A 15,012-nucleotide genomic window follows, 5' to 3' on the forward strand; every position below is an offset into this window, starting at 1 on the left:
AGGAGCAGGAGAGCTCTGGGCACATGGGGTGAGGACAAACAGGAGATCTTAGCAGCAAAGATGGGAAGAAGCCAACGACAGGGGTTTGCGGGAACATTGTGGATGTTTAGAAGCTGGAAAATCAGTGGATATGCCAAATCAAACACCCACTCTTTTTTTTTTCCCTACTCCAAAGTGGAGGTGGCTGTGGCTCCCTGTGCCCAGGATGGGGGGAGGAAGAGCAAGGAGGGTTGCGGGGGGGAAAACGGTCGGTGATGCTGGCTGGCATGGGATGGGGAGGAGTTGCAGAGCTGTTCAGCCCTGCAACAGGGGAATTTGGGGAAGAAATTCACATTTTTGGGCCAAAAAAGATGACAATTTCTTTTTTTTCTTTTTAATTAATCATTACTTCTGGTGGGGAAGGAAACAAGTCCCCTGAAAATTTATGAGATTTCAATGAAAACCAGATCCCTGCCCCTCCTCACCTTCACCAAAACCTCTTGCATCCATTTGTGTCGCAACATCCCTCTCCCCACACCAGGAAAACAAAAGTCACTTCCCCACCAGCCCTTCCAGAAACCTTCCCAAGCCCTGAACCCTTCTGCCTTTCTTTCCTCCGGGATCATCCAGGCTATGAGCAACTGGGATAAGCAGAAGATTGTTTAGACAGGAGGATAAACACCGCTGCAAGGAGGAGATGTGCATGGTACGGTGGCGTCTCCCCGCTGTATGCACCCATAGGGACAGCGGCATGGGACTCTTGGTGGGTGGCTCTGGGCAGGGCAGCAAAAGCCCAGCTTAAGGCCATGGAAATCCAATAACCCCCTCCAAAACCTGGTTCTGGAGAGGTTTAGCTTAAATCCAGCTTCCTCGGGGACACATCCAAAAATACTCATCAATGCCTTCACACCAGCACCACTGCAACACCACCAAGCATGGAGAAGCACCCTGCCAAAAGCTTGCCCTCATTCCTGCCTCAGTTTCCCCAGCGATTCAGTCAGGATTAATGATCTTTTCCACCCTGGCTCAGTGAATGCCTGCACGGCACAAGGTATGCATATAATAAATATGCTTCTTTAATGCCATTCTGGCATTTAACATCTTAATCTTCATAACAACGGAGCCAGCAGACGGGCGCCTCTGCACCGCGAGCCACTAGAAATCCATTGCGAAGCTCTTTGAGGGGGACGGGCACGGAGAGAAGGTTGTCTTGTTTTGTTTTCCAGTGTTTTCATTTGTTTTCCACTGCACTTCAAAGCTTTGGTGAATATAATCAGATCCCTAAGATTTTTGCCCGATGGTGTTAATCCCTTTCCATCCACATGCTGAGCAGAAAAGGGTGTAGAAGGGCCATGCATCTGCCAAGCCTCACCTGCAGCTGGGAGACGTGAGCTGCCAATATTGACATGTCATTAATAATAACAAAAGGTGCTTTGGAAAAAAGAAAAAAATCCAGAGAAATTAAGGAGGAAAGTGGGATAATGCAATGCCCCAAATTGCCCCACAGGTTGGAGAGAGCTGGGACAAAGCCTCGGTGGGTTCCCCCTCCTCTGCAGCCCTTGGGGCAGGACCACGTGCTTCTCCAGGAGCTGTATATGCATAGCCCAGACATAAAGAATAGGTTAATTTGGGAACTACAGGATAAATTTCCTGCACGGGTCAGTTCAGATTGTCTCACCAGTGCATTGTATCCTCTAAAGCTTATAAATATATTAACTCAGGACTGCTAAGCTAATTATGGCTGGTTACACTTCCAGCTAATAAAATATTTGTCATTTTTAAAGCACGTGGGAGTTTTTCTTCAGCTTAACCAAATCACCCTGACAATCCCTTCAACTAAAGAGATTCCCAGCAGCATTTTTGCCAGAGGTAGGAAAAATCTGATTACGTGAGATGATAAAAAGATGCGTTGCTGCAATTTTCCCGGCTGGAGCATAACGCGGTGGATGGAAGTGATGCACGGCTGCATCGCTCCAGCATCGCTCCCATCAATAATCCAGCAGCGTGCAGCAGCGGGGATGGAGGTGCGAGGAAATTCTGGGTTTGAGCGTGCGGAGACTCGTTGGACGCTTAGGTCTGAGGGGATTCATCATTTCAGCTTCATCCTTAAGCCAAGTCTTGCTGAGCCTGGTAGGATTCAAGTTCACCTGGCTGTTTTTTTGGTATTTGTTCATCTCTTGCGATGCTTGGGACATGTTTAATTCAGCAAAAGAAAAAGCAGCCTTTTGAATGGGTTTCTGCATCTAAAGACAGCTTCCCCCCCCCCCTTATATCTTCTCTTATTTTTTAATGGACTTAATAAAAAAAGGAAATGTATTAGCCAAGTCCAGCCCATATGTTTTTAATAACTCAATTTAATTAACATCTCCCAAACTGTCTTATTAAAACTAAATTAAATCCTTATTTGAGATGTTTAATAGATCACACAGACTTTGTGCAGAGACAACTGCAGCTGTGGGAGTGCCAGAAAAAGGAGCTGAGATTTTCCTCGCTCACCTTTGCAGGGGCCAGACCTGCTCCTTCCCCCATGTTATCCCTGCCGGGATAAATCAGCACTAATTCACTGGGGCTGGGGAGCGCCGGGGGTGGAAATGGGCAGTAGCTTCCCGGCTCCATAGTCTATCCTGGAAGGCAACAAAAACCGGCAACACAGCAAAGTATGCAGAATATACAATCCTTTCCATGGTGTTTTCCATTTACCTAAACCACATTTTTGTAAGATTACTTTTTGACTTAAAAAAATGAGGATGCTCAGGTTAAAGAAGAATTATCCTAAAAATTGCACTGTTTACAATACACACTCCATGAGAAAGGAGCTTGGCTTTGGGTTTTGCTGGAAATGCATCATTTTTTGAAGAGAAACAGGGAAGTGCAAGAAAATACCAATTTCTTCTGAAAATGTTTGCTCTCAACAAGAAGTCAGCAGGAAAGTGCCAGCTCCACCGCCCTCGTCTTTTCTTGCGAAGCTGGTGCTTTGTCCTGGTGCCTCGTCCCCATCATCTCGTCTTTCTGTGCCCTTTTCTGTTTACCTTCCTTTGCTTCCTTTCCACTTTCTGTGTTTTTTCACCTTCCCCCATCACCTCGCCCAGCTTTGCTGGATGCTCGCACACCACAAAACATCCGGGCAAGTGCCTCTGATCATGCTTTTCCCACCAGGACCTCCAAAGCCAGAGAGCCAACGAAGACGGCATCTGCTTTCCATCACACCTGCCAGGCAGGGCTTAGATCTCCTCCAGTTTAAGACATGTCAGTGCATTAAATATATCTAACCAGATTAAAACCATGTTCAAACAACATTCGCTCGTGGCCACCGTGGCCCAGCGGGTTGGAGTTCAAAGGAGCTTGTTGGGGGCGATGGCCTGAGATTGCACAGCCCAAAGCTGTTGGTGAGGATGCCTTGGACCTCTTAGACGGATGGACAGGACTGAAACTGCTCACTGGAGTTTTTATTCGGCATCTGCTGGCTCGTGTCGACCACTGAGGTGATGTCAAACACATGGCCGAGCTCTTCCCCTGTGCTTTGGCTGGTTGGGTTTGGTAGCTTTCACCGCGGGAACGCAGAGCTGCCCGGGTTGGATGGGGGCACCCGTAATGGTGGGAATGGCCAGCCCCAGGAGATAATGTCAGTCTGGAAAACGTCTAAACTAAATATGGAATACACTGTGCAAAACGGCAGAGGCAAAGGCCACGGGACTTGGGGAGAGTCAAGCAAGTAGGCTCAAATCCCTTAAACCCAGCTGGCCAGAAGGTCACCTCTGAGAGGGGCTGGAAAGTCCCACTCCTCAGTGGGTGTACGAAGCCTGTTTTTCCCGGGCACACAGCAGCAGTGGAAAGTCTGCGATTCATTTATTTGCGAGCTCCAAAGATGCCCCGTGCTCATCAAAATCAACATTACGTGTCAGCCAAGAGCATGGGGCATGCGAGGGAAGGTTGCCAAGATGGGTCAGACACAGGGCTCCAGCACTTGGGCAAAAAAGCATTTAAAAAACACATTTAAAACGCAGTAATCAGTTAAAAAGCCATTGTGTCATCATTTTGCTTTAAGAGAGCAACTTTAAGCCAGCAGCTGGTTGTTTTGCAATTCTGTTGACAATGATTTTCCAACCTCATGTCCATTCCTGCTGACGTTCGTGGAGTTATATCACCTGGAAATCTGCTCCAAATGTGTGTCGAGCAGCATTGTTTACTGAAGATTTTTAATTCTCCATTTACGGCTCCTCTGATGCAAAGCTACGCTGAAACCAGTAAAGGCATCTGCAAAAAAAAAAAAACCAACAAACCAAAACCCTTTGTAAGTGGAAGGGGAAGGAGATTTGAATCATCAAGTGCTGGAAAACTTCTCCCATCTATTTGTTCCTGGGCCTGACATCTCCAAAAAAAAAAAAAAACCAACTACTTTCCAAACTCAGAGAGGGGTCTGAAAAGGTTAATCCCAGCACAACTTTGCCATCAGCCCTTCTGGAAGCCGTATTCCCATTGGAAAATGTTATCTTTGGTTGGGTTCATTATCTTTGGTTGGGTTGGGGTGCCCCTGGGTGCTCTGCTATGGGAAGGGATGAGGATTAGCCCCTGCGCTGTGTTTGCACCGTAACTCCTTTTAACGGTGGGAGACAACGATCGTGTGATAATTGCCTCGGAGCAGGGAAAGATAAATGCTCATGGTTTCTGCGCCATCGCTTGTACAGCTCCGGTCTTGCACTGACGCCGCTTGGGAAAAAACTTCCTTTTCCCTAAAAAGCATTAAAAAGTTCGACGGAAAACCATCGCCTGGTGGTTTTTTTGCACGACACCTTCCAGGGGCAGCCCATGACTTCTCCTATGAGGATTTTTGGGTACTTTCTTCTCATCAGGGGGTTGCAGTTTTAGGGAGGCGGGTTGAGATACGCGGCGTGCGGTGATGGCTTCCGCAAATGGTGACATCTCGGCTGGAGACCATCTTGGCCCAGAGACCCGGAGTGTTTCCAATGAAACATTGTGTTGTTTCAAAGCCGGAGCTCTGGCTAGAAGGGTGATTTAGAAACTGAGCCCTATAGGTTCGAAAGCTGTTATTTTCTTTCTGTTAAGTGTCCTTAGAGGCTCTTACTTCTTGGTATCAAAAATCTGCTTTTCCCTTTCCTGGTAATTCAGTTTAATAGCTCTTTGGTAAAGCCAAGTGTTACCCTCCCAGCATCCCAAGGAGGCTGGCTGCCGTCATTAAGGACACAATTGCAGAAATTCAGGCAAAAGAGGAAAAAATGTAGAAATTATTTTCCTCTCTTTATTAAAACCCTTCTCCCCTCTCTGCCACCTCGGCCTTTTTCATCTGTTTCTTTTCCTTTTGTGGAGCGGTTGGTTGTGAGTTCAGTTCAGCTTTTTGTTTTTAAATTGGCCTTTACTTTTAGAAGTAAAAATTTTCAAACTTAGAAAAAACATTTTCAGGAAAATGGCACTATGAAAAATATAAATCAGTGTCTTAAGTGAAAAATAATGGTAAAAAACAAAGTTATGGACAACCCACTTATTGACCCACTTCTGCGCAATGACAATATGCAACCGTCCTCAGGTTTTATTTTTTGGGGTTGTTTTTTTCTTCCTCAAGCTGCCTTCCTTCACCCCAAGGATCCTTTTAATGCTTTGAGCACCACAAAGTGCCTGTGGAAGTGGGGTCCCCTCGCGTGGACCCCCGGATCTTCTCCCTCTCACCCCTATCAATGCGATAACCTGAGCTTCCCAGGGCAAACATCAAAGCTGTGGGGAGTCGGGGCCGGTGCACAGAAGCCTGGGGCTGGTTTCAAGGGTTTCAGGCGGCAAAATCCCCCCAGCAAATCTCCAGTTTGAACCGGAGAGGTTAATGTGGCCGTTTATAGATGGGAGCAGAGATTAGACATGTTGAAAGGGGAGAGGAGGAACAACCCAACGTTGCTTTTGATCCCCCTCCGCCGTTCCCCCAAAAGCCACCATGTGCCCAGCACCTGATAAACGCTATTTATAAACCTGGAGGAGGAGAAGGGAGGCCATAAATCTTCTTGCTTTCCTTTTCTCTGTGGATCGAGAGGAAAATTAAAACCACGTGCTTGATTTCCCAGGGATGCCCCATCCTCCTGCCCAAGCACGGAGGTGGCCATGGGGACGTTCCCGTCCCGACCACGTGATACCCAAGTAAGTCAGGAGGCCAAGTCCACACACTGGCAAGGGTGATGCTTCGCCCAGGTGAGACACTGTCATGTAAAACTAGCAGGGAAGAATTTTTACTGATGTTTTGATGAGGTTTCATGTAAAAAACCAAGGCTCCAGGGCCATAAACTTTGCTGCTGAACCTCCATCTCCACGGCTCCTGAGGACTGTAGTTCCTCGTGTCATTACCGAAGTCATTTTATTGGAAAGCAGAAAGCTGATCACTTTTGGTAGGGAGCCAAACCCTTAATTTTAACAGGCAGGAACCACAGAGTTTCTGACAGGCTCATGGAAGCTGCAGTGGAGATTCTCTGGTGTCTAGTAAGGGGTTGAGTTCGTGCTGCAGCCCAGCATCTCTACGCTCGTGATAAACTTGGTTGCTGGACCCAAAATTCTGGGTGGAAAGGTGGATGCCAGGCGGCCAGCATGCTCATACAACACCAGGCTCAGCAATGCACCGCACCGTGCTGGAGCGGTGATGCCCCACTGACACAGACGGAGTTATCTGATGGGGAAAGCTGCTTTCTTTGGGAGCAATGGGTCAAAGGCCAGTGCCACTAAATGTGACCTGCACGGATGACCTCGTACGGGGGCAAGGAACACATCCAGACGCCAAAACTCATCACGGGGGTGTTGGAGGCAGTGACAGCGGGAGATGGGGAGGGAACGATGCTCCCTCTCCATCCCCACCGAGGGAGCCAGGGTGAAAGGGGAGATGTGCTGGGCAGAGCCGGTGACCCAAAAGGCCATGGGAGAAGTAGGACCAGATGTTAAACAGAAGCTCGCAGTGTTGCTGCGGCCAGCAGAAGCCTGCCCCGGAGGAAATGACCCCGCGTAAGACGCATTGTCACCGAAATTTCTTAACATGAGATGGCAGCTAACTGATTAGGATGAGCTGCCCAGGGGCAGCAGCTGCTAAAAATACCGGGAGGCAGAAAAACTGGCTCCTCTTGTCCCTGCAAAAGCGGTGCCATCGGGAATTTGCTGTGCTGTTTGCGTGGCAACGGAAACAGGACTTTCCCCCAGTTTTGGGGTTTCTTTTCCCATTCCTCCATCTTTTCCACTGGTGCTGTTCAGCTCCGTGTCCTGGACCTAAATTGCAGAGCCTGGGGATCCCTTCAGCCAAAAAAACCCACAGAGAAGTGCTTTTCAATATCATTTTTAAGATGAGGAAACTGAGGCACGGAGCAGGGATGGGATTTGCCCTCCCCTTCATATCTTGGGGATTATACGGGGCATTTCATGGAAGCTTTCCTGCAATCCTAGCCAAAATAAAAGCCGCTGCCCGGCTCCCCACAGACACATGCGATGCCCTCCACCCGGAGCAATGCCACCCTCCGCTGTGCTGCCCAAATCCGTTCGCATCCCCTTTCTCTCTGCCAGAGGAAAAATAAATAAATCAAACAAACCAAGTCACCAAATTCCCTCCTAAAAGCCCAAGTTCTCACGGCCGGCAGCGACCGGCCAGCAGCGAGGAGCCTCCCCGCAGTGCTTTCCTTGGAAAAACTTGGGGTTTTTTATCCGGGTAGGATAATCGGAGAAAAAAAAGGGCTTATTTCAAAGCCACAAGTCCCATGGTGAAGAGTAACCTGTGCCAAGAGCCAGCCCTTCCAACATGGTTGCAGATAGCGGTGAGCCTGCGAGAACCATGTTTTTGGGCATAAGATTGGGAAAAGCAGCAAAAGGAAAAAGGCAAAAAGGTAAAACACCCTCCAGCACCATCCAAGTGTTTCCTAAAGCCTCCGGGACCGGGCTGCGCGCGCAGGAAAACAGCAATAATTCAGTAAATAGGAGTGGGATTTCAAGCATTGGGAAAAGCAGCGTCTGAAGTTTCCAGAAACGTCCCACAGCACCTGCGTAATATTTTTTCTTGCTGCCTTCCCCCTAATTGCATCCATCTGGGACGGAGTATCTCTTTCAACGCCACAGTGCGTGGGCAGGCACCACCGGTTTTTGCCCCATTTTTTCTCACAGATCACAGATAAACATGACCCCTTCCCTCGGAGAGGCTCTTAGATGCTACCACAGTGCAAATACATGATATTATTCTTAGGGCGCTTTCAACGGAGCCTTTAAGAAAGAAGTTTTTATAAAATAGCTAATTTTCATTCTCTTTTCTTCATATTTTTGGGAAAGGGTAGAAGATAAAAAGGAAAGAGCAATCCCAGCTTTCCTTTTCCCGCAGGAGCATCATTGGGGGATATAGGCACTCGCTGCCAGCTCCTGCGCCTGGGAGCGTGCCTCAGTTTCCCTGCTTATCTTAGGGAGATGCTAAAACTTCATGCCTAGGTGAGCTTTGCCAAAAACCCCAATGTTTAAAGGAACATTTCCACGTGCCGTCCCCAGGCATGACATTCCCTCCATCGGACCAGCATCAAACCAGCAGGAATTTAAAGGGAAAGAGAAGCCAGCCCCGCTAGGCATCGAAACCCCTGCTAGAGGGATAACTCCTATGAGATGAGGGACCGGGGTGGGGGGTTTCAAGACGTTTGGAGTTCAGCATCCCCCCAGGGATCAGCATGAGGCTGCAGCAGGGGCTGGGATTGTCATCACATTTTTAACATTTCTATAAAACATCCAAGTTTTCAGCTGGTGGGAAAATCTGCAGTGAGGGAAGATGGTTGTTTAGGGCATTTGGGGCGGGTTTTTTTCCTGATTGCAATTTTCTTTGTGTGGACATCAAGCCCTGATGCTCCAAAACACCCCAGTGACTCCAGATGCTTACGGACACTGACTCAAAAATAATCCTTTTGCTTTTTGACACCATCCGATAAAGTTGTGGAGAGATTCATGTCCCCATCAGGAGCCTCTATCAATCGCTTCCTACATTTAGCTGCCATTTCAGTGAAACCTCATTAAGTGTTTTGAGAGTCCATCTCTCCTAAGTGCTTGTACGGTCCCTGCGACTGCAATTAGGCTCGCAGCAATCTTTGCTGAGCTCATCCCATAAAATACAGCTGGAGAAGGGGGAAAGATCCAAACATGAGATGCCCGGGGATGGAGAAGGGTCGGGAGCAAGGATTTAGACCTGATCCTCCAGGTGACATCTCTGCTTCTCATGGCAAAATGGTTGGGATGGGCTATTTTAACATCAAGCGGTGGCACCTGAAATCGCAGTGGGACTCATGGAGGTCTCGCAGGATGGTGCAGCTCTGATGCCCCCTCGACACCCTCTGCTCCGGGGTGCCATGAAACCACTTGCCAGCTGGATGATAGGAGGCTTTTCTCTGCCTCAGGGTCCTACCTGCTCCCCCAGCCCAGCTAAACTTTGTGTAGGGACTGGGAAGAGACAGGGAGGTAGAGGAGGGAGGTAGAAGAAGAGGAGGGAGGTTCAGGGCCAGCAGATTGCTGAGGTTTCTGCTGTTGTTGTTTCTATTTTTACTCCCTTTATGTTTTTCCAATTTCGAAATTCCACTTAAAAAAAAAATAAAATAAAATAAAAGCCCTGCCTGGAATTTCTTTCATGCTCCGTTCTCAGCCTGCATGCGTATTTCCCAACGCGTTGTCAAGGGTTGCATTGACTCAGCGGGGACAAGAGCCAGCTCTGGTTTCTATTACCAGTGATTAATGCCAGGGAACATGTTTAGACTCCCAGGGCTTACACACTGCTCAGGGACTCAGGGAATTTTTGGTACCAGCTCTGGTAAAACCCTTCGTTCCTACAGGGCAGCTGAGTTCATGTTACCAGCCGGCGTTTTGAAGTCGGCTCGCCGGGAGGGTGGGAGCAGGGCAGCGAGGCAGGGCACCCCGAGTCCCGGCAGCTGCCGGGGTACCCCCCGCTTTCCCTGCTCTCTGCAGAGGTTTTCTTCGTGCTCAGGTCCCGGCTTCTTCCGTGGGAAACCCGGTCGTGCAATATGGGGAGGAACGGGAGTGAGCGGCAGTAAGAGGTTTGCAATGGCAGTCGTGAAATGAAGCGGATCAAAGCAGTATTCCTCCTTCCCTGGCTGCAGATAAAGTCCTGGGGACATCCAGAAAGCCACCTCCAGGACCAGCATCTTCCTCACCCCCAGCAATTTTCAGCTTACTTCAATCCCTTCCCTATCAAAATGATCACTAAAGTCAATTTTACTTTATTCCTTATAGTGTTATTTGTTTTACTTAGTTCAAATTGCAAAGACCAGAGCTCGTTACTCCCAAATCCTAGATGACAGGGGAATTTTAGGAAGAATCAGGAAAGCTGGGAAGATCTTCAGGGCCATGGGATGATAGCGACCCCATCCAGTCCATGCACACCAAGCTCGGGGTTAGGAGTCCCCGTGCTCCTGCGGCTGGGCTTCAGAGGTGAAGCCACATCTCCCCTGAGAGGGTTAAACCCCATGTTCCCCTCTCCCAAAGGGACCATGGCAATCCCAGGCGCGCTCGTAAAGCTTTCCCCACGCTGGGTTAATTAGATTAGCCCCAGGAGGAAATGCCCAGGCTCCCCAAACTCCTTCTCCAACAGATGTTCAAATAACGCCACATTAAAAAATAAAGTTTCCTCTTCCAGGTAGCTTTAGCTGTCAACGATGCAGAGGTGAAGTTTATCCTTTTGCTCTTGACGGTATAAATCCTTTCCTGGGCTGCAGGCCAAGGCAGCTGCTGTTGAGGGGCTGGTAGATGCTTGGAGAGTTAATTCCTGCGGCCTTCTCACCAGCCAGCCTGGACCTACAGGGGGAAAACCCCCAAATACCTTGAAACCCCATGGGTTTGCCCCATTTCCAGCTCCCAGAAACAAAACTCCTCCCTGCCCAGAAAAACAAGGTGGCCTCAGAAGTGCATGAATTATTCAGGATGCATGGTGGCATTGCCATGCACCAGCAAGACCTCAGCAGGCTGGTTGGGCCACCTCTCTCCACCCAGGCAGATGGAGGTATCCATCCCTCTCGGTTGCCTCCAAAGCCTTGGATGGCCACCAAAAACTGCAGCCATCAGCGCTGACCTCCAACAACCATTGCACTGGATTGCAAACCCTTTAAAAATCCCATTGACGGTGATTTTTTTTCTGAACATTTTCCATTTTCACCTCCATCCCCTGCTCCTTCCAAAAGGATCCTCAGGGCTGGGCTGTCTTTGGAAACAGAGATTTCTGCCGCTCAAAATATCGGCACGGCATTGCTTACAGACCTGGGGGAGATGCCAGCAATCAAATCATATCTGATTTACTTTCCCAGCCAACGTTTAACTGCTTTACTTGCTTATCCCTCTGCCTGCTGGTGATGGGTACCTTCTCTCTCACGTCAATCTTATCAATGTTGCATTATCAGCTTCATCTCAGAAGATGCAGCTCTTCATACCTGCCCATGGTCAGCTATTTCTAAGCTTTTGAAATCATCTTATTGTAGGGCTATGGTTCTCAAAGCAAGATCAGGGCTTGCTTTTGCAGGCAGAAAGGGCTACAAGATGTGGAAAGGATGGAAGAAAGAGCCCCTGTGCCATGCTGGGAAGGCTGCTTGGGTTACAGACTCCAGTACCCGGCAGCCTTTGGGAGAGAAAGATGCCGGGATTTTTTGGAGAGCTGGTCAAAACATGTTTTGATTTAATTTGGTTCCTCTCCACCCCTACAAAATTGTTATTTTTCAGCTAAAAGTCAAACTCTACCCAGTTTACTCCCACACAATGAGTATTTCTGTGTAAGTCTGTGTTGATTCCTTCCCCTCTTTTGTAATGTCAATCCCAGAATGTCTATGGAAAGCAGACATCTTTTTAAAAAAACTACCAATTTATCAGAAAACCCATTCTTCACCTAGAAAATTATTTTGAGGAATTATTGCCTTTTCCAGGAATGCAAATTATACCCTTTTCAGGCTTTCCTTTCATTCAGCAATTCAAGCGACCAAGAAGCTGGCAGAGCCATGGGGCTGCAGGGTAGACATGTCCCGCGCCTCCGAGCATCCGGCGTGGAAGAGGAGAGCAAGCTGGGGCTGCGTTGGCCCATTCAACTCTTCTTGAGGTCATGGTCCCTTGTGTTCATCCTCCTTTCCTGGAAAGCAGATGGATATTGTCTTCTCCATCCTGACTTTCAAGCCAGGCTTCTCGCTTCCCAGCCCGCCCCACGCTTTCCTGCATGGAGCCTGAGCAACCAACTCAACCCCAGCTTTGCTCCGCTGGTGATGGGGATGAAGAGCCAACTTTGCCTCTTCCCAACCATGCTGCTAAATAATAACACATGCGCACGCAACCGCGTACTTCCCGCTGACTTCGGCGAGACCTCTTGTCTGCTTCCCCCTGTGTCCTTCATGGCGAGAGAGAAAGTGGTGGGAAAGTTATTTCCCAGGGCACCCAGCCGGCTGCAGCAGCATCTTTGGACTTGGAACAATGCTTGGAAGGGAAGATGGGGAAAAAATAAAGTGGGATGACGGTGTACGGACTTATCCAAGCAGCAGCAGTGCATAGTTTGTGGTGGAAATGTCCTAGAGTTATTTCCTACAGAAATCTGGTTTAGGTTAGGCAGCCCTGCTAGCGGGCTGAGATCTTCACAGCTCTGAGTTCCTTTGCTGGACTTTCATTCATTTACCACCAGCTTTTCTGCTACAGGCTTTGCTTTTCCCAAAGGAGATCTACTGGCCTCCTCCCTGGCTGGTTTTCCAAGGGGTGTTCCCAAAAACACATCTGCTGGTGGCTAGGATCTCATCCACAGGAGGACACCATGGGACTCTTCATCAGGACATGCAGGGCTGGAGTCCCCCAAGACTCTGCTCTTACCACCCATCACATCCCTGTGTTGGGGCTTCAGGAATGAGTCAGGGACTGTGCCAGCGATTTTGGTGGCTGCTGTTGGGTGAGATGAAGCTCAGGGAGAGGGTTTGTCCAGCAGAAATGGGAACATGCACGGCTTGGACCTCTCCATGCCACCAGAGCGTGACAAGAAAAGCAAAAGGGCAACTGAGTCTGGGTATTTCTCTAGTGGCTCTCAGTGTTTTGGGGGGAAAACAGGGAAGGCAAGAACTGAGTTCCCATTTGTCAGCACTTCTAATATCTGCTAGGATGTGAACCATACCTACTAGATGCTTTTTGAACAAATCAACCCTTGCAGACCACCTTCGTCACCCATAAGAAGTGCACGTGGGAAGGCACCTGCATTTTTTCCTGTTGCACCTTCATGCATGTTGCTAAGCTTAGACCCCCCCTTCTCCATAGCTTCCATCAGCTCCTACTCATAACACCATGCCCTAAACTTTGGGACCCCACTTTGAATGTCTTTAACAGCCCAGCTTTTCCCAGACAACGTCATCAGCGCTCTCCGGAAAGCCGTCCTCTTCAAAGCATCTGGAAGCTGAATGCACAGAAGTTGGTCAGTCAAAAACCACAAGTCATTTTTATCCACCACCAGAAACTTCTGTGTTTATTTCTGTAGTTACGGCAACCCAAAACGAAGATCTCTACGGCTTAAAAAGAATGTCTGAGAAAATTGTCAACGAGGCTGAAAGGCCGTCCGGGTCCAGGAGGGATGCGTTGAGCAAAGAGAAAAGGATGCAGGTCCTCATGCGACACAGGGCTGGAGGATCATCACCTGCTCTGTGCTGGTGCTCCTCCTGTGCCACCTCATTTTGGTCATGGTCAAGGCAAGATTTGGGGCTAAATTCTTCAAATCCTTCTTCTATCCACTTTCCCAAACTAATCCAGTCCTTATCTGCCATGGGTCATCTCCACGCAGGCACACGGGGAGCGAGGACCAGTTTGCAGATTCGTGCAAACCCAGCTGGCGAGCGCATACCAGCCTACGACTGATTTGTATCAGTTTTGCTTGTGTGGTTAAGCAAGTTTGAATCATAAACCAAATTGTTTATTAAACTAATTTAGCTAAAATGTGCAACTTCTGGAAGCAGCTTGCGCTCTATTTTTTTCCCCCCTCTCCTACAAGCCCAATGCTCACGGTGGGGGAATCGAAGGCTCCAGCTGCCGAGATTTCTAAATCCACACATAAAACTTTATTTGTTCTGTTCCTGTTTATCATTTCCATAAGCCATCCCGGTAGGAATTGCACATTCCTCGTTGCTAATTTTAACGGGGAAGGATTGCACAGATCCCCAGGCTGCCGTCAGGAATGCTCCTATGGAAATCGCATCGTGTTTTCCTGCCAGCGTGTTGCGTGTGCACCGGGTGCCTCTGCCTGAGAAGACTTGCAAATGGCTTTTTGTTGAGTTGTTGGGCTCGCCTTGGGTTTTTTTTCACTTTGCTGGTGGGTGAGCAAGCAGTTGACATGGCCTCGCCGGTCTTGAGGTTGCCACTGACTCACCGTGACCAGGCAAAGGCGGCCTCCTCGCTCTGGCTTTTTCCCTGCGTGCCTGGTTGCAGCCGTCATTTTGGGTCCGGGTCGTGAGGTTTTGGGGATGGGCACCAGCTTTGCGCTGGGTTGGTGCAGCCCTGGGTGGTTGGGAAAGGAAAAGATGCAAAATCCCATTTTGCTACTGCTACAGCATTGCAATGTCGGGATTAGCGAGGGGTGGGCTTCCCGTTGGCACCGAGGTACGTTTCCAGCTCGAAATAAGATTGCAAAAACTCTTCCAAAACTCATGGGAAAATCCCAGGCTTGTCAGCACCTCCGCCTTGGCAGCCCGATGGGATCTCCGCGAGGAGCTGCTGTGCCCTCTGCTACAAGGCACGAATGCATTTCTTTGAGCTAGACCAAATATTCGGGGGGGTGAAAAGCAAAACAAGAGCCCCCCCGGCTCCATTTAAGCCACGGCAGTCATGAGCAAGCCCTTCCAGCGGTTAACAAACCTTGCCGCTGAATACGCCTTCCTCAGTTCCACTTTCAATTTGTTCACTGCCTGGTTTTTGCCTCTGGATCCCTCAGCCCTCCGCTGCCAAATTTCTCTTCCCCGCGGAGGGAGGGAGCCTGCGAGCCGGATAAGCCCTTTCGTAGCCGTAGGGAGAGAAATGAAGCTCCCGGAGCCTCAT

Source organism: Platalea leucorodia (genome assembly GCF_965183815.1).
Source record: "Platalea leucorodia genome assembly, chromosome: 20".
Taxonomy (NCBI): Eukaryota; Metazoa; Chordata; class Aves; order Pelecaniformes; family Threskiornithidae; genus Platalea; species Platalea leucorodia.